The sequence below is a fragment of the Canis lupus genome, chromosome 31 (assembly GCF_003254725.2).
Source record: "Canis lupus dingo isolate Sandy chromosome 31, ASM325472v2, whole genome shotgun sequence".
Lineage (NCBI taxonomy): Eukaryota > Metazoa > Chordata > Mammalia > Carnivora > Canidae > Canis > Canis lupus.
In genome coordinates this window covers 36,738,545-36,758,963 of record NC_064273.1, presented here as the reverse complement: position 1 = coordinate 36,758,963, position 20,419 = coordinate 36,738,545, and positions in this window count along the sequence as shown.

The following is a 20,419-nucleotide window of genomic DNA, read 5'->3' as shown; positions in this document are numbered from 1 at the left end:
CTGGGGAGATAGACAATACAAAAAATACCATACCATATAATGGATTGTATAGACGTACAACGCCAGGGCAGAGATAAGAGCTGTAAAGTAAAAAAATAAAAATAAAAAAGAAACAGAGAAAGAAGATAGAGAATTCCTCAGGCTACTATTGTAGATATTATTGTGGTCAAGGAAGTTATCATGGAAGAGGTGACACCTGAGCAGAGACGTGGTTGCAAGTGACACGGGTGCAAGGAGGCCGAGCTGCCCAGTGCAGTGTCCAGGCCAGTGGGGTCCTGGGGACTGGCCAGCTGGGGCCAGAACCCAGGTCCTCCTCGCTGGGCAGCACTGGGTATATTGCTTACCTTTCCTCAGCCTCAGTTTACCACTTTTTACAAGGGACTCATGTGTCCCCTGCAAGACGAGCGGGTATAGGTATGGAAAGCACTCAGCCATGCACAGCGTGGCCCCGCCCGCGCCTTTCTTGTCCCTCGTACCGCGGCTTGCTAGTGTAGGAGGAGAATTTGAACGGCGGTGGGACAGCTCTGCAGGGCGAGCTTTCTGGTGTGACGGGCACGGGGTCACTGTTGCCATGGCAGTTGTGACTTCTGCCCCGGGAGCGGAGGCCTGAGGATTGCAGAAGGGCCCTCCTTAAGGGCCGGCTGAACACTACAGGAAATTTCTGCTCCCCCTTTAGGGTGGTAGGTCCCCGATGTTTTCCTTTTGGAGATGATCCCGAGCAATGCCCGGCTGCTGGGAGGGGAGGGGCGCGCCCCCACCACTTGCTTCCATATTTATTTTATTTTGATGTTTTACATTTTAAAAAATTTAAATGCAATTTGCCAACATATATAGTCTAACCCCCAGTGCTCATCCCATCACGTGTCCTCCTCAGTGCCCGTCACCCAGTCACCCCGTCCCCCTGCCCACCTCCCCTTCCCCAACCCTTTGCTTGTTTCCCAGAGTTAGGAGTTGCTCATAGTTTGTCTCCATCTCTGATTTTCCCCACTCAGTTTCCTCCTTTCCCTTATAACCTCTTTCACTATTTCTCATATTCCCCTTATGAGTGACACCGTATGACGATTGTCCTCCGACGGACTTATGTCACGCAGCATCGTACCCTCCAGCTCCATCCACGTGAAGCAGGTGGTGGGTGTTCGTCTCTTCTGCTTCCGTCTTTAGTGCCAGTGACCTGGGCCGACCCGGCTTCCCATCTCCGCCGCGCCTTCCCCCTTCCAGGAAAGGAGCCTGTTGGGGGCCACAGCCGCCAGAGCCCCGCTGGGAAGCCCGTGTGCACGCAGTCACCCTTTCCCAAGGCTACCTCCCTGGGCCCCGGCTGTCCGCGCTTCCGTGACACCTGACAGGAGCCGCTTGTCGCTGGGGTTACAGGGCACACCTGGGGTGTCGTGCTTGCTTACGCTTGGCCTTCCTTGGAGCGCAGGGCTGGGTGGATGGTGTAACCCACCCCCAGATGCTGGCGCTGTCATCTGAGGGTCAGCCGGTCCTCGGCCGCCTGCTAAGCGAGGTGGAGGCGACGCTGTCCGGGCCCCGCCGACAGGAAGGCTTGGTGCTTCGGAAGAAAATCAGTTGGAGCCTTTCACCGGTGAGCTGCTCCGTACAAATTTCAATTTCTTGCTGATGCAAGACATGGCTCTCCAGACTCCTCCCCGGTCTAAAGCACAGGACTTAACGGAGGGTAGAACGTCACATCGAGGCCACAGAGTGCGGCTTTTCCAACCAGGGCACATGGGGACACTGGCATGTGCAGGGCCAGGCTCTCTCGGCTCAAGGGGACGTGAGCAAGGACCACAGATGCGCTGACTCGTACGTGGAGTCTGGGGCTTGATGCAGTTAGACCCGAGGTCTCAGTCGGCGCGTCTGGCCGGCTCCCCTGCCCTCCCGATGGGCCCTTCCCCCGTGACCCGGGCCAGGGCTGGCTGGTGGCCCAGAGCTCACGTCCCGCCCGCCGTGACCCGAGTGCAAGGTAACTCCCTCGGGACCGGGTGAGATGCCGGCCTCAGGGGCCACCCGGGGCCCAGCATGAGTCACTGCTGCGGGGACTGGGTGCTCTGACCCAGGCGTCCGGGTCACCGCCGGGCGGTACGAGCCATGACTCACAAGCTTAATATGCTCATTACAGTTTAGAAAATAAAGTTTCTATGGCAGAAGTCTTTGAGGCTTCTGGAAAAATTGCAAAGGTAGTACACAGAGTCCTCGTCCACCCCGCTCCAGGTCCCCGGCACGAGCAGCCGGCCTTCCTTCGCGGGGCACGCGGGGCACGTCCCTGAGCCAGCATCGATCCAGCAGCCTTGACACAGGTCCAAGGCTGGGTCAGACGGTTTTGTTTTCACTTTGTTTTCCTAATATCCTTGATCTGTTCCGGGATCCCGCCCAGGAAGCCACATGAAATGCAGTCATCACGTCTCCCGAGCCTCCTCCTTGGCTGCGACAGCTCCTCAGAAATCTCTGGGTCCTGGTGACCTTGACAGCTTAGGGGGCGCCGGCCCCGGCTGCCTGGTAGCTACTGGCTGGCTGCTTGGCCCCTCCCTCGAGCTCCCGGGGTGGGGGGCAGGTTTGGGGAGGGGGCCTCGGGGGGTGAGGAGCGGGTTTGGGGAGGGGGCCTCGGGGGTGAGGAGCCACTCTGTGTCACGTCCAGGGCGCACACTGCCAACATGGCCAGGCACCGTCACCCTTGAGCTCGATCCTCCGGCTGGGGTGTGTCGTCGGGTCTCCTCCCTGTGGGGTCACCCCATTCCCCCGCCCCCCAGCATCTCCTTTGGGAGGAGGGAGGGTGAGGTGTGCTCCCCATCCACTTACATAGGTTATTCTGAATTCTTCTGCCTGGGGAATTTGTCCCTCCTCCCCCCGTGTCCTTTCATTCAGCTATTTCTGTTTATCCGGGGGGCGGGGGGGGGGGGCTCTGGGAGGCCTGCGGAGTTCCCTGGTTATAATCCAGCGCTGCTGGTGTGTCTTCTGCTCACCTTGATTCTGGTCACTGGGAGCCTTTCAGTGGGCTCCGGGGCCCTCGGACGTCCTCCTCGGTCTGTCTTCCTCCCTCATTCTCTTTCTTTCTTTCTTTCTTTCTTTCTTTCTTTCTTTCTTTCTTTCTTTCTTTCTTTCTTTCTTCCTTCCTTCTTCCTTCCTTCCTTCCTTCCTTCCTTCCTTCCTTCCTTTCTTCTTTCTTTCTTTCTTTCTTTCTTTCTTTTCTTTCTTTCTTTCTTTCTTTCTTTCTTTCTTTCTTTCTTTCTTTCTCTCTCTCTATCTTTCTCTCTCTTTCTTTCTTTCTTTCTTTCTCTTTCTTTCTTTCTTTCTTTCTTTCTTTCTTTCTTTCTTTCTTCTTTCTTTCTTTCTTCTTTCTTTTCTTTTCCCTCTTCTTTCCCCTTCCTTCCTTCCTTTTCTTCTTCTCTTTCTTTCTTTCCTCTTTTTTCTCCTTCCTTCCTTCCTTCCTTCCTTCCTTCCTTCCTTCCTTCCTTCCTTCCTTCCTTCCTTTCTCTTTTTCTTCTCTTTCTTTCTCTTTCTTCTCTTTCTCTGCCTCTCACTTCTTTACTTTCTGGCACCACAAGAAGCTCAGCTCATCTTGGGTACGTCCTGCCCTCGTCCTAGAGCAGCCATATCCCCAGGAGCCCTGGTGCCTTGGACTGGAGAACTGTGTCCGAGACCAATATCTGGAGCTGGGTGTGCTCATTGCTTCTGGGCTGCCTCAACTCACAAAACTGGAAAATATATGTGTATATTCTGATCCATGTGTACACACCAATTCACAACCTTTGTATTTGTATCAGATCGGATGGAATCATATTGGCATCTTCAACTCTAATCTGTTACCACACTAATAATCTTTCTGGCCCCTCCTCTTGCCCATGCATGGCCCCCCTCCACCTCCTGTGGTGGGAAAGCTGGCTCCCATCACCCACTATCCATTGCTTAATTGTTCAAGGCCAGTATCCATGTGTCCCGATGTTTGGAGAGCCTGTCAGGGGTGGGTGGGATCTCAGGGCCTGGCCACAGGGATGCAGAGGTGAGGAGGGGTGCACAGCAGGGGCTGCCCTGCTCTAGGACCATTGCCATAGAACATTCCAGGCCCTGCAGTGTCCAGAGTTAGCCGTCTGCTGTGGAATTCACGGGCTGTGGAGATGCTTCTCTGCTCAGCGTCTGATGGAAGGCCTGGACAGATGCCCCTCTCCTACCCTGGTGAGGGCAGACTGTGTAGCCTGTAGAAAGATGGGGATAGTAGGAAGGAAGTTCTCATGAGAACAAACCGTGGAGGGCTTGCGAGAGGACGGATGAACAGACTGAGAAGGGCCCCATCAGACCAGCCAGGGAAGGTCTTAGCCTCAGGCAGGGTGTAAAAGGAATGAAGACTCTGCACATGCTGATCTTGAATTAAGCAGTGAGCCTCTTGACGGGAGGCCCAAGGTTGAAATAGCAACTTCAGAATAAACTGTTGAAAGGTGGCCTTCGTCTTGTCCTTCTTCCAAAGTGACCTGCCCCCTCAAAATCCCCAGACCCAGGGATCCTGGGCAGGGTCACCGGAAGCCCACCTGGTGAAGCTGCTGCTTTTATAACAGTATGTGGGGCAGGGTCTGCTCCCGGGATAGCGCTTCTGCAACAGGCGCTGGAGCCTTCCGTCGCTTTGTCCTCCCTGGACTCGCTGGGCTGTGAGCTTGGAGCAGGCTACCCTGCCGGCTGTGGTTGGCCCACTGTGTGCTGCTGCCATGGCCGGGAGGAACTCTGTCCCTGCTTTGTGGATCAGCAGAGCTTCAGTAGTTTGCTCAAAACTAGCCCGACTCTAACCATCAGGACATAGGGAAAGTCCTTATAGGCACTGACCCCCTGGTATTGGTTTTCTGTTGACACATGACCTATCACTTGCAGAGTGCCCAGCGTGAAGGGAACCATCGTCTGTGTTCCCCTACACGTCTCTGTTACGGAGCTGAAACACTGCATCGCCTTGTCATCGGTCACATGCTCCTTTCCCCATCATGAGGATGAGATGTCACTTCTCAAGTGAGCTCACAGAGCTCAGAGCTTGATAGTTCTGGGAAAGAGGCATGGACCATTAGAGGCTGCTTTCCTCGTGCATGTGCGTCTGCTGAAAGATCCTATTTGCGAGCCCATTTGGCACCCATGGGGACTGGACACAAATCTGTTTTCTGGTGCATGCTGATTAATCTCACCCCACCTACAAAACACGCACATCCTCTGCGACTGACTCCATGAAAACCTCAGGATAGTGGCTTAAGAAAACATACAATCCTTCAGTATTCTAGAAATAGCCATTTTTATCATTTTTCAAGCGAGATTGATTCTTTTTTTTTTTTTTGATTCTTTTTTTTTTTTTTAAAGATTTTATTTGTTTATTTGAGAGAGGGTCCTGGGATCGTGACCTGAGCCGAAGGGAGACACTTAACTGACTGAGCCACCCAGGTGCCCCCCGATTGATTCTTTTTAAGAGGTGCCGTTGTCAGGCACATGGATTTGATGTAGTAATGTGCACGGTAAAAATAATGTGCTGCCCATGTTCCCACAAATGCCGTTGTATTTGCCCTGTTTGACAGGTTGGCTTATAGACTGGCCATCTGCTCATTTTCCAGCTTTGAAAACAAAAATGGTGCATGGGATGCCATCTAACTAGAAAAGGCAAACATCTTTGGGGAGTTATGCAAGGCTTCTTTAGAAATGCTCCTTAACTGAATTATGGTGTTTGCAGAGTGTTATTAACATGTTACACAATAGTACATTATTACGGTATGAGTATTACAGAACAAGAAAACCATTTGCTTCAGTGGAAAGTTAGTCACTCTGTGGAATAAATATCTAGTAATTTGACAATGTAAACTTTTCCACTGGCTGATTTGATGTTCTGTAGACAGAACTTTAATGAATCATTGTTAAATCTACTTAGCTCCCTCACAGAGGCAAGGAAAAACCATCTCTAAATGTGCAAATGAAAAACAGAGAATAAAAAAAAAAAAAGAAAAACAGAGAATATGCTCTAGAGCTCTCTGCCTTCTATTATTTGCTTTAACCAAGGGTGGGGGAATAGGATAAACTGCCACAACCAATTAGGGCTTCCCTGCCCACACCCACAAGGTGGGTGTGAAAATGTTCCATCTTGGACTCTTGGTCAGTGAGAGAGAGCTACTTTACATTTCTGTGGAGATGGACTATGGTGACCTAAGAGATGAGGATAATGTCAAAAGCCACAAGCACCTGGTGAAGTGACAGGATAGGAGAATATACCGCAAGGGATAGAAGAATATATCTTAAACGGATAGATGGGTGGATGGATGGATGGGTGGGTGGGTGGGTAAATGGATGGGTGGATAGGTGGGTGGATAGATGGATGGGTGGGTGGGTGGATGGGTGGATGGATGGATGCTCAGATGGATGAATCATGGATCACAGATACTTGAATAGATGGATGGATCATGAATGCTTGAATAGGTGGTTGGATGAATGCTTGGATGGGTGGGTGGATGGATGGATGATGGATAGATCATGGACACTTGCACTGGCAGATGAGAGCTTGGATGAATGCATGAGTGGACGGGTAGATACTTGGTTATATCTATGAATGGGTGCATGGATGGATGGATGAATAGATGGATGGGTGGATGGGTAGATGGATGGATGACGGATGCTTGGCTAGGTGGATGCATGGGTGCACAGATGTATAGTTGGATGAATTAACAAATAAAGATGTTTGGTTTGGTTTAGGCAAATGTCAGCACGTTCAATCACCAAAGTCCAGTAGGTAGGTGGACACTCAGTCATGGAGTATTTACTTTGTGACAAGCACAGTGCCAACATGAGGTTTACCTTTAGGAGGTGAGGACCAGTGTGGTTGGTAGAAGGTCAGGAAGCCATCAGAGGAGATGGCAACTGTCTAAGCCTGAGTGAAGATGGAGCCCATCTTGAGCAGGTAGGGTCTAGAGCTTTGCAGCAGGGAGAGTAACTATGGTAACAACAACTTGCAAGTCTGTAGTAAGGTGCTTGGGGCTATGTCCTCTCAGTTCACCCTCTGTCCCTTTTCTTCACCTGTCCTGGGGCTGACCCATATGGACACACCAACGGGCCCTCTTCTCTTCTGTCTTCTCATTGGGTTCAGCCAACAACGAGTCCTGGCAGGAGCTCAGAGTTGGAGGAAGAGCTCGGGGCCTTGATCTCTGTGACATTGCCCTCGTCAGGCTGTTGTCTCCTGTGACTGAAGGTCACTGCTCTGCCCACAGTGTCCTCCTATATATGACTATCTTCTTCCAGGCTTCTTGTAAATGCTCGCCCCTTCCCTATAACCCCTTTGGTGGTAACAGCTCCAGGTTACCACGTCATCTCTCAGGTGTCCCCTTGCGCCCTGCCCACACCTTTATAAATAGTTCCTTTTCCAAATAACCCCCCAAATTGTCCTGATTCTGGAGTTGTTTTCTGTTGAGATCTTGACTTATAAGGTAGTTAGTATGAGGGGCGCAGAAAACAGATCCTCAAATCAAAACAGATCCTCAAAACCCATTCCTAGACCCTCCCAGGGGGGTCTGGGAATGGTTGGTCATATATTCAAGGAGCCCAGGAACAATCTCCTTGCCAGGGGAGACAACACAGGTAAGCACAGGCACAACGGAACCTTGATGATTCTGATAATCACTGGTGTCCACATGACAGTGTGGAGGGGAGCACAGCAGGGAGGGCAAAGCACTGGACAGGAGCTCCTGTTGGGTGACTGTGATGAGTCACAAGAGTTTGGTCTCTTGGTTTCATCCTATCTCCCTGGGGAGACGAAAAACTTAGACTACTGGGCACACATGAGGTAAGGGCTCTGGGGGGCAAAGAGATGATGGGCAAACCCTGACACATGGGATGAACACATGTATAGACCTGAGAATTTTGAACTTCCGAGTTTCCTGAGCCTCCTATTCCCCCAGAAACAGTCCTTCTCCTTTGTCTGAGGACACCAGTCCTGTTTGAGGACACACAAAACCCTTTCAATGACTAGACTGGGCCAGGTACTCCTTGAGCTGATGCTAAGTCTGCTTGTTCCTCCCCTCACTCCGTCTCCCCAAACACCTTCATTCTCACCAAGTGTAAATGAGAGTGGAGTCAGGTCTTCCTTCTCATGCTTCAATGTGCCTGGGAATCCTCAAGGGATTCTGTTAAAACACAAATTAAACTCAGTAGGTGTGGGGAGGGGCCTAACAAGCTCCTGACGCTGCTGCTGGGCTCTGGACCATGGGTTGAGCAGCAGAGAGGCAGGCTCAACATAGTCCTGCTGGGGAGGAAGGAGGCAGTCTACCCACCGAGAGGCTTTAGGACCTTGACAAATTGTCAGCAGGAAGATAGAGGAGCATGTGTGAGGGGATTCTGATGGTGTAAGGCCAAGTGGGGATATGATGCTCAGAAAGGCCTACCCACTGACCCAGTTGGGATGGGAATCATCTGCAGAGCCTGAGTGCCACCTCCAGAGATTCTGATGTAATTATCTGGGATAGGATTTGGGCATTAGGAGTTTTAAATATTCCTCAGAAGAGTCTAATGGGCATCCAGGGCTGGGAACCACCGGTTAAATATGATTAAATGTATTGTCTTTATCAATAGACGACTAGATTGATCTTCAGAGCCTGAACTCAGTGACGGTCTACAGAAGGTCTGGGTGAGCATGTGACTCTGCATTTCTAAGAAAAATCCTGGAGTGGCCGAAGCCAAGTGCTTACCCATTAGAGACAAGTGGACTGCACTTCCATATCCAAACAGGAAGGGTAGCCATCAGAATGTTCGGACAAGTAGCACACGCAGCAATGGCTAACTGATCATGGAGTCACTAAAAATGGAACAGGTGAACAGGTGAGCAGCCTCTCAAGAGATATGTATGTAAGGAAGAAAATTCCATGCATCTGTCTATGTATCATGTATCTATCATCTATCAACATCATTATCTGTTATTTATCTATATTGACCGGTCTATCTATCTGTGGAAAATTCAAATTCTAAATTGATAGGGAGAGATCCAACTTAATCACCACAGTAGGGACTCATGCCCCAGACCTGGACCTAAGGCCAATTCATAGATCTGTGTCCCTCTATTGATGGGGAGGCTGTCTCCCTTTGAAGAAAGGTGCTGCAGTGAGGCACGGGTGTATACTGTGGGACTTTCTTCAGGCCTTCCCTGGGACCAACACGATGGCCAACCCTCTGGGCATTATTAGATATCGATTTGGAACATATACTGATCCCCAGTGGACACTGTGATCCACTAATAAAGATGGAAGCTTTTGGCACAGTGTTAATGGAGTCTTGGCTCAAGTTCATCTCACGTGGAGACTACGGGAATTTATTCCTAGGGGAATAAATATGCTTAATGTCTTAGCTTGGTGTGCCATAATAAATACTATAGACTGGGTGGCTTAAACAGTAGACATTTATTTCTCACGGTTCCGGCTGGGAATGAAGGACCTATGAGGCTGGGAAGTCTGAGATCCATGTGCCTACAGATTCAGTGTCTGGTGAGGCCTGTCTCCCTGGCTTGCAGAGGTGGCCACCTTCTCAAAGTGTCCTTATGTGGCAGAGAGAGAATCAGCTCTGGTGCCTCTTCCTCTTCTGATAGAGACATTAATCCTGCATGGGAACCCACCTTCATGTCCTCATCCAAACCTAATTATTTCCTAAAGGCCCCATCTCCAAGTACCATTGCACTGGAGGGCAGGACTTCAACATATGAATCTGGGCAGGGGGGAAATACAGCCATTCAGTCTATAACATTTAGCAACTGGCCAAATGCCCATATTGGTGGAAGGAGCCAAGGGAGCCCTAGAACTGCCCTCTACACCATACCTTGAGAAATAATGAATCAAACCAAAACCTTATCCTAGGGAAACTGAAAAGTTGGGGCACTAGAAGACTTGGGAGATGTCAGGGTGGAGATTTGTACCAGGGGCCCATTTAAAATATATTCATTTAGGTTTTACAAGAGTCAGATGGATCCTAGAGCATGATGTGGGTTTTCACAAACTTGGTCGGAGGTAATGGTGACTAGGGTTCAGATATGACTTTACTGGAGCATAGCTGCTGGCACCAGATTTGTAGCTATTGCCTGGAAAATGCTTTCTTTTCAATTCTGATCAGTAAGGAGACTCATAAGCGTCTGCATTTACATGGCAGGTGGGGAGGTATGCACGGGGGTCCAACCACATGGTCCTCCTTTTCACCAAAGCTGACCTGGTTACTACCACTGCTGAGTGCTGACCTGAGACCAGTGCTGAGTCACCCACGATCCTCGTTGGGGTGAGCTGATGACCTGGTGGCCAGCTAGTTACACCAAGCCTACCCATCACAGAGGAGCAGCACTCTTGTTTTCATAGGAACAAAAACTTTGCCTTCCCTCCCCTGTCCCCCAGTATCTCCGAGCACCACCGTTCTTGTTCTGTAGGATGTCCCAGCCATTACTGTGGTATTCACACTCCATTGCCTCCAACAGTAACACATTTCATGGCGAGCAGGTGCTGCTACCCCTGAAAGAGAAGATCACCAGCTGGTTGTGTGGCTCAACCGTGAAACTGGATACACACAACAGAATTCCATTATATGATGCAAGTTTTCATGGGGACGCTGGGCAAGAGTAGACCACAAGGCACACATATATTGCATAAGCAGGGAGCTCAGACTCTATGGGACCCGTGTGCTCCTTATTCATCTTTCCCTCAGCCCATACCTGTGGCCATCAGGGCCATTTCTTATGGCCGGGTAATGGAGAAGGAGCAGCATGGGCCTGGTTAGTGGAGGGGTCTCCATGCTGTGCTGGCACCAGCTGGAAGTAGTGGCCTTGCGGTGCAATCAAGGCATAGCCCTAAAAGACAATGATGAAGGGAAATCCTCCCGTGGGCACAACTCCACGAAACACATCTAGTTGTCTACCTCATGGTCACCGAAGGCCCAGGTCTCTGTTGATTTATGAGGAATGGCAAAAGGGTTGGCTGGTCTTCCAGCTATGTGGAAAGAGCACAAATAAAAGCCTGGTGACAAGGTGGGTCCTGGGGAGACATTTGTGGGTCTCGTGGGAAGGGCAGAGTGTGAACATATTTGTGTCTGACATAAATATCCATTGGGGGATGTGGGGGCATCCCAATATTCAGCAGTCATGGGTGACCCATCTTATGGATATCAGCTCATCTCTTTCTTCAACCAGTCCAGTGCTTGATTGGATCCATGTCAAAGAGGCCACAGATTTTAAAAATCAAAATTAACGCCCCCCCAAAAATCCACAATAAACAAAACATCAAAGTTTAAAATAACCCCCCCACCAAAAAAAATAAATAAATAAAATAAAATAAAACCCAGGACAACACCAAACCATACTGGAGCCTGGGACCAGGAAAGGAACCCCAGCTGGATTACTTTCCTGGGGCTGCTGTGACAAGCTAGGCAGCTTAAAACAAGGTAAATAAATGTATATTCTCCTGGCTCTGGAGGGAGAGCCCAAAATCAAGGTGTCGCAGGGTTGGATCCTGCTGGAAGCTCTGAGGGAGAGTCTGCTCCAGCCTCTGTGCCCTCTGCTGGTTGGTGGCTGGCAGTTCTTGGTGGCCCTGGGCTCGGGACTGCATCAATTCCATCTGTCCTCCTTCTTCACATCACTGTCCCCTCCCTGTATCTCATCCCCTTCTCTTCTCTTCTAAGGACACCTGTTTTGGATTTAGGGCCCATCCTGACCCAAGATGGTCTCATTTCCAGACCTTTTTTTTTTAATATTTTATTTTATTTATTTATTCATGAGAGACACACAGAGAGACAGAGGCAGAGACACAGGCAGAGGGAGAAGCAGGCTCCCTGCGGGGAACCTGACATGGGACTCGATCTCAGGACTCCAGGATCACGCCCTGGGCCAAAGGCAGGCACTCAACCGCTGAGCCCCCCAGGGATCCCCCTCATTTCCAGACCCTTAATTCAAGTACATCCACCAAGGCACTTTTTCCAAATAAAGTCATAGTCACAGGCTCCAGATAGACCTATCTTTTGGGTGGGTGGGGCCACCATTTGACGTACGACATCTGGTTGTCTTAAGCAAACACATCAGGAATATACCTGATGTTGGCTTGTTCACTAATCTGATTTTTTTTTTTTTTACTAATCTGATTTTTAATGGAGAGAATTTCCCTGTTTGATGATTTCTCTTCACTAAGTGGTGATCTTAAATAATTTTTATTTCACTTAAGTGAATATCATTATAATAAATTTCGTTTCAATAGAAACAAACGAGTAGTGTTGTGGCTTTTAATATACCTCCTTTTCAGCTTTTCATTATTTTTTTTTAACTACTTTAATGCTCTGGGGGAAAATAACCATATTCAGCCATACAACACACGTATACGGGGTGCACGTGCTTCCTTTCATCTCAGGCTCTAGCCCGGGTTGGCTCAGGTAGGATCACGCAGGTGTGGGCAGCCAGGCTGGTGGCCTGCAAGGGATGAAGGCAAAGACGAGGGGACGGCATTGAGGTGTCGTTTGGACTAGACTTGAGGCCAGTGCTGCCACGGCCCAGGGCTTCCTCACATTTTTGGTGTCTTTACCGCAGCAGGCACATCTCGGAAGGACTTCCCCGCTTGGCAGCTTGCAGAGGAACGAGGACCTCACCACGGTTAAAGGCCTTAGAGGCTGTGAGAACAGACACAGCTGCCAGGCTGATTCCCGTTGGGGCTGGGTGGCCTCCCCCATCAAACCACCACAGCTGAGGCCCTGACGGGGCCCGAGACAGGCAAGAGCCAAGCCCCAGCGTGTGGGGTCCCCCCAAAACCTCTGTTTGGCCATCCGTCTGGGCTCGGCTTCCTGGGGCACCAGTGATGTCTTACCCTCAGAGCATCACGTAGGTGAGGGGGCCTGAGACATCGCGAGTCACTTGATGATCCTCAGTGGGGAAGGATCACAGGGACTTTTATGTAAATACATGCTGAGAAAATATAACGTGAACAGCTTTCACCTTCGAGCTGCCTCTCTGAGGGATTTGTAAAGGCTGAGCAAAGGCCTCCTTCCTGATTTGACAAACTGGGCCCTAGGTGTCCGCATGAAAAGATCCTGGGAAGAGAAGTATTGTAGGTGGGGCTGGTGATCGGCTCTGGGGCTCCCCGACTCTGGTGAAAGCCAAACTTCTGCGTGGACCCCAGTGCCCCACTGAGAGAGGAGGGGCTCCAAGGACAGGTTTAGCACCCGCGGTTCAAGGGTGGTCCCTTCAACAGACATGTCCACCCTGCGGCTGTGAACATGGCCTTATTTGCAAAAGGGTCTTTGCAGATGTAATTGCAAAGTTGAGGATCTCGGCGTGGGCTCATCCTGGATTTAGGGTGGGCCCCAAATCCGATGGCAGGTGTCCTTATGAGGAGGGGGACCCAGACACACAGGGAGAATGTCACGTGGAGACAGAGCAGAGATTGGAGTCAGGTGTCTGTGAGCCAAAGAGTGTCAAGGATTATAGGGACCCCAGCAGCTGGGAGAGGCCTGGGAACAGAGTCCCCCAACCTCCAGAAGGAGCCAACACTGCTGATACCCTAATTTTGGGCTTTTGGCCCCCAGAGCTGGGGGAAGATGAATCTCTGTCGCTGTAAGCTCCCAAGTCTATGGTTATAAGAGCCCAAGGAAACAAATGCAGTGTTTAAAGGATTTCTAGGGGATCCTTGGGTGGCTCAGAGGTTTAGCACCTGCCTTCGACCCAGGGCATGATCCTGGAGTCCCGGGATCGAGTCCCGCATCAGGATCCTTGCATGGAGCTTGCTTCTCCCTCTATCTGTGTCTCTGCCCCTCTCTCTCTGTGTTTTGCATGAATAAATAAATAAAATCTTAAAAAAAATAATGGATTTCTAAAAATCTAACTTTTATTTATGACCTAGAGTATCGGTCCTGTTCAAAGGGGGAAGGAAGGTCTTTTTTTTTATTTAAAGATTTTATTTATTTATTTATTTGACAGAAAGAGAGAGCATGCCCAGGTGAGAGAGAGACAGAGAGAGAGACAGAGAGACAGAGAGACAGAGAGACAGAGAGAACGACCAGGGGGCGGGGCAGAGGGAGAGGGAGAAGCAGGCTCCCCGCTGAGCAGGTGCAGACGTAGGGCTCCGTCCCAGGACCCTGGGATCATGACCTGAGCCAAAGGCAGATGCTTCACCGACTGGGCCACCCAGGCGCCCCTAAAGGGGTGGGAAGGTCCTAACTGGAGGGGCCTCTCAGAGACCCAGCCTGGGCATGCATATGGGACCGGGTGGGCGAGCGTCGCTGGATGGGGTTGAGCCGTGGCCCCAAATCCCGGACATGGAGGCTGGGAGTGAGCGAGCGCTGCTCCAGGGGCCTCGGGTCCAGGTGCTTCTGCAGAGCCCGTTAGAGGCAGGCCCCGGGCTACGCGGTGCCCCGACCTGCCGGTGCAGCCTCTGCTCCTCCCCCCCGTGGTATTCCACACGCGGCGTCAGGGCTTTAGCTCTTTCTCATTGCAGCGCATACGCTCACACGCATGTAAAAATGGTGTATAAAATCCCGTTGTTTGCATGCTTCGGTAGAAACCGTTTGTAAAAGGCTGCACGCGTGCCGGGGTGGTGCGACTCCCCAGTCCCTCTGGGACGCTCAGCCCCTGAGCCACTTTCCCTGCAGAAGCTGGGGCCACGTGAGCACAGGTGAGCCCCGCAGGTGCCCCTCACGTGGACCTTGGGCTCCGAGCGTGGATGACAAGCAGCGAGGAGAGGGCTCCTTCCCGGGGCAGGAGGCAGCAGCATGGGGTTGCCAGGGCTGTGGGGCGGTGGTGCGCGGCGTCCAGGTGGCAGTCGCAGCTGCGTCCTCCGCAGACCAGGTCTGAGGCTCTGGCTCCTGCTGGCCGCTCGCCTGGCTTCGGCTCGTTTTCCAGGCCTTCCTGCAGCTGGAGCGGGCTGCCCAGTGTCCTTTCAACATCCCTTTCTGGTCACATCAGCCTGGGGCGGCTGGAGTGCAGGGCCTGGCTGATAGGACACGCCGAGCGCCACACCGTGCTGGTGGCCGTCCTGCAGGCTCCTTCGGCCGCACCACTGACCCTGCTTCCCCTACCAGGACAGCCCTGAGCAGCCCACCTACTCAAGGGAGCGCCGGGTGCTCTGTGGGGCTGGCTGTGGGGCCCGCGGCTCCCTGGAGGGGGTGCAGTGACTGGGGGGGCCGGGCGGCATCCCGGGGGTGATGCCCTCTTGCTCGACCTGGCCGCTGGTTAAACAGGTGCATTCACGGTGTGAAAATACATAAGACTAAACACTTAATGATTTGTACATTTAGCTTTAAGCAGGTTATACATCAATAAAGAGTTAAAAATAAAATACAATAAAGAGGAGATGAATTTGGGGATTGGTGGGGGGAGGACGGAGAGTCGGGTGTGGGTAAACCCTGAACACCTCCTCTCCCTCAGGTCCTTAGCACTGTCACCAGGAAGGCATGGATGAGGAGGGAGGGGAGAGCAGGAGGAGGGGGAGGGGGGAGAATGAGGGAGGAGGGGGAGGGAGGAGGGAGAGGGAGGAAAGAGGAGGAGGATGAGGGAAGAGGTGAAGGGAGGGAGGAGGAGGGAGGGTGAGGAAGGAGGAGAGGGGAGGAGGGGGAGGGAAGGAGGGGAGGAGAGTGAAGTAGGGTGAGGGAGGAAGGGGGAAGAGAATGAGGCAGGAGAAGAGGGTGAGGAGGGAGGAGGAGGGGACAGGGAGGGGGAGGGAGGAAGGAGGAAGGAGGATGATAAGGAAGGAGGAGGAGGAGGAGGAGGAGGAAGGCCATGGAAACCGCTCAGTCTGTGTGCTCACTGGAGGAGACGTCCCCCGGAGGCTCTGGGGGCGCAGACAGGTGCTGGTGACCCTCGGCCAGTGTCCCCCGGGGAGCGTGTGGACGTCTGACTCATTTCTGGTCACTCCTCCGAATCTGGCCTGGGCCCTGCCCCTCGGTGGGCGGAAGGTGTGATTTCAGGGCGGTGCGGGCATGCAGGGTGGGCGCCCTGCCTGGGGAGCAGGAGCAGGCTCTGGGGGCCTGGGGGTGCTGGCCCCTGACACGGGGCATGAGAGCTGCTGTGAGCCTGCCTCACCCACTGAGGCTGGCGGAGCTGTGGGGGGACGAGCACCCCCAGCCTAAGGACCAAGTGACCCCAGAAGAGGGACCCCATCTTGGAAGCTCACGGGGCAGATGGGGTTGGCAGGGGACCTCCAGAGGGAGGAGAAGAGCCGGGGGCTCAGGGGACCCTGGTGGGTGGGTGAGGAGCACAGGAGTGTCCAGGGAGGGCCTGGAGCAAAGCCTCAGGGGCGGGGCGGGGGGGGGAACCTGCCCAGCTGCTCCCTGGTGGCTGGAAGGGGACAGTTTATGGCCCAGGGAAGGAGCAGCTAAGCCGCTGCCCCTCAGCCAGCCCCTGCACCCCTTGCCCAGGAAGACACCTATCTTAGGTGCTGCCTGTCACCAGCGCCCCGGGGCACGTGGCCCCCACCCCTGCCAGCCGGCTCTTCCCAGGGGCGCCCCGAGCCCTGCAGCCGCCATGCCCACGCCGTCCCCTCTGCCTGTCTGGAGTCCCCCTGCTCAGGGCCTCGCTCTGGCCAGCCCCCTAACCCCGGCCTCCCGGCTCCCATCCCAGCCTGGGGCCCCCACAGCCTGGGTGTTGGGGGGTCCTGGGGTGCTGTCCCGCTGACACCCCTGAGGGGCTCCGAGGCCGGGCAAGATCCCAGCTCGCCTCCTCTGCAGGCTGGGTCGGGAGGCCTCATCCCCCTCGGCCTCCTAGTCTGTGCCCGCCCCCGTGAGGACTGGAGAGACGCACTGGGAGGCAGCAGATGCCAGTGGAGGGGGCCTGCGGGGAGAAGCCAGAGGAGCTGGGGCAGGGGAGCCCAAGGGGCAGCAGGGCGCAGGAGGGGTGCGGTCAAGCCGGGGTGGGGGCTGCGGGGTGCTCCCCTGGTGCCTCCCCACCCCCACCCCCACCCCCGCACGCAGGTGGCAGGTTGGCGGGGGGAGATGAGGGGGCCGGAGAGGTGGGCAGAGAGCCCTCTTCCTGAGCCTCCCCTAGCTCCCCGGCCGGCTCCCCACTGCCCTTCAGCTCTTGCTCGGGACACATTTGCAGTTCGGCAGCGGCTGGCTTCTTCCTGCATTTCCTCTCTTGTGCTAAATGTGAGGGTTTGGGCGCTCTCCAGGCTGGCTTTTACACAGAAAACAGAATTCACAAATTGCCTTTCGTTTTGAAAAAGTCATCTCCGTTTTATTAAAGTGGAGAATTTGAATAACTAGTTCTTCCTTATATTTAAGTTCAGCTGGTAGTTGGGTACCCGGAAGCGATTCGTTTAAGGAGGATTTTGATTCATACAAGCAAACCGGGAATCTCTCCTATTCCTTAGTTCGGCACAGTGGATTCCCTTGGTGGCGGCTTCAGTTATTTGATTAATAAAGCGGACTCGCCTGTTGGATCCGATTACCTAAGAAATTCACTTTTTAAATACAGACATTCTTGGGGCGCCTGGGTGGCTCAGGGGCTGAGCATCTGCCTTCGGCTCAGGGCGTGACCCCGAGGTCCCGGGATCGAGTCCCACATCGGGCTCCCCGCAGGGAGCCTGCTTCTCCCTCTGCCTGGGTCTCTGCCTCTCTCTGTGTCTTTCATGAATAAATAAAATCTTAAAAAAAAATAAACAGAGATTCTCAAGTTCTTTTCAACGTTCCCATGCTGGAAATAAATTTCGTAAAATTTCTACTTAACATCCCCGGCCTAAATCAGTTACTTCTGTCTTAATTGAAATAAAAAAACCAGGCACAGCCTTTTGCGATTATGAACACAGCAAACTCCAAATATCTGTAAATCCTTTCGTTGTGAACGTATAGATTGTGAGTTTGGTTTTCTTAAAATTTCTGTACACGATTCAAGCACGTCAGACATTAAGAGGTCCTACGAAGTCATCCCGAGAAAGGTCACTAAGGAGGTGGTGACAAATTCCCATTCTGGGGACAGTCGGGTTGTGTCCCCGTGATGACCAGTGAATTATTTCCGACAGTGCATTTGGGCATGCTGAGCTCCGCTTGTAGTCTATAAAAGGGGTGGTTTCATTTTTTTAAATTCCCTTATTTTAAGAGTTCTGTGTTGTTTTCATATCCCAAAGGTTTACGTCAGCCTGGCCAGATTCTTCTGTTCGCTCAGGAGCCTTCAGGTCGCACGGTCGCTGCTGCTTCTCCCTTGCAGGTGGCATAGGACCTCCCCATCTCTGGTGCTCGGGAAACCACAATTATGAAAGTTTCCAAATTCACACAAAAGTAGGGAGAACAGGGAGCCCTCTGTCTCCACCTTTAACTTCCAGTAACATAACATATTAAGCACATTTCCGTCCCCACGAACTTCATGGACTCCTGCAGTTCCTTTCCCGACCCTTCTCCTTCCTTAGGGATGTTGAAGCCATGCACTGTAGGAATCATCTCTGCCCGTCTCTCCTGGCTTGTTGCTTCTTTTCCCCTATTGGGTTACAACCTCTACAACGAGAGCAAACCATCATGGAAAATCCCGTAGAAGTGCTTGGGAGGAGGAGGGAGGGGACGTGATGGCAGCCAAGTGGAGCCTGGTAGGTCGCGGCCTGAGCACATCTGCGGCCCTTCGGGCAGAGGGCAGGGCTCCAGTGACCTCGTGGGAAATGCACCGCGGGCCTGGTGGGGATCTCGATGGAGCTTCTGGCTCCTGCCTCACCTGCGCACTGACCCGTGGCTCCAGGCGAATCCTCCCTCCGCGGGAAGAGTCCTGGGGCCCCAGCCTGGTCAGACTCCCCTGAAGCACACAGGCGGCTCATCGATGTGGGGGCAGGTGCACTGCCGGCCTGGTCAGAGCCCGCGGGACACTCAGACCCAGGTGTCTGCTCTTCCTGCCTGCACCTGCCACGTCGCGCCACACCACAGGACGAGGGATTTTGCAGCAGGAAGGAGCCTGGCTCCCCTCACTCTTTGGTCTCAGATGAACGTCGAGGCCTGGAGGCTGTTTGCTCATCAGCCGGCCTGTGGCCACCTGACATCCTCCTCCACTGAGCTGACGTCCATGAGGTCACAGTGGAACACGTTTCCCCGCAGCTCCTTGTCTGAGTGATGCTTGCCTTTTGTAGATCCCCAGGAGCAGCTGCCCCTATACTGTGACTTTAGAGCTCATGTTTCATTGCAGGGACCTTTGAAATATGGGGGAAAGTTGACTCTCAGCCTTTCAGAAGCCACGCTGCCTGTAAGATGAGACAGGCTTGCAAGATTATACAGGACTGCTGCCTATATAAAGATAAAATCAACACCTCAGGCTTGCTTTTGATAAACCTTAAGGAGACCGAAAGACCTTTTCTGAAGATTGTCCTTCACGGCTTGTCCTCCTGCATTTGTCCCATAACAACATCGACCATCAGAGTCTAGGTTCTGGGAGGACAGGGGCTAGGTCAGCCTCAATTGCTGGTGGCCCCCAGCCTCCTGAGCAGTGTCCTCTTGATCAGCCTAGGTTGAAAACTGAATACGTAAGACAATAATTCAGGGGCCTTAGACGTGAAGGATAGCTCTAGTGGAAACCTCGACTCTAAGGGCAGAGGAGAGCCAGTGCCCCTCACGCTGGGAACTTGGGCGTGTGACTGCCAGCATCGCTCACCTGCAGAGGAAAGCAGAGCATGGCTCCGAGGAAGGAGATGCTCGTGGGCTGAGCCTCAGTGCCTCCAAGAACTGACGGTGACCTGCTGTCACTCCATCCCTCTGGTCCCATCTCTGTGGCTGTAAGGTACTGAGTTTCCTCCCTCTCAGGACCCCTTAGACCCTGTGTCTGTTTGTCCATTTATGATCGGCCATCAGCTAGGCCTGGTCTGGCTGGATCCTTGGGTTTTGGCAATGGGGGGGCCATGATACCAGAAGGGCAGTCAGAGCCACACCTAGGCAAGCCTTCACTGCCTGCTTCACGGTTGACTTTACTATGTAGTAAAAACCACGGGCAGGAAGAGAGCCATGCTGTCAGGGTGCATGGGTGGCCGTAACAAAATCCCATAGACTGGGTGACTCAGCAGTAGACGTTCATTTGCTCACAGTTCCCGAGGCTGGATGTCCAAGACTAACATGACAGCAAATTGGTTTGTGGTGAGAGTGCACCTGGCTTGCAGATGGCCACCGTCTTGCTGTGTCCACACATGGCTTTTCTCCAGTGTCTACACTGTGGCCGGGTCAGGGAGGGACCGAGGAAGCTCTCTGCTGCACTCTCACAAGGACCCTAGTCCTGCGGGATCAGGGCCCCACCATTAGGACCCCATTTAACCTCATTACTTCCTTACTCCAAATACACCCACGGTGGGGTGAAGGCTTCAAACTATAAATTTGGGTGTGGGGAGGGGACACAAGTCAGTCCACAGTTGGTGGTAGTTTAGGAAGGTTTACTGGGCAGCAGAGAAGGGAGCTGTTGGAGAGGAAAAATATTTATTGAGAACCTATTGTGTACCTGGCAGTTTGAGGGGTTTTATATACCTTTTAA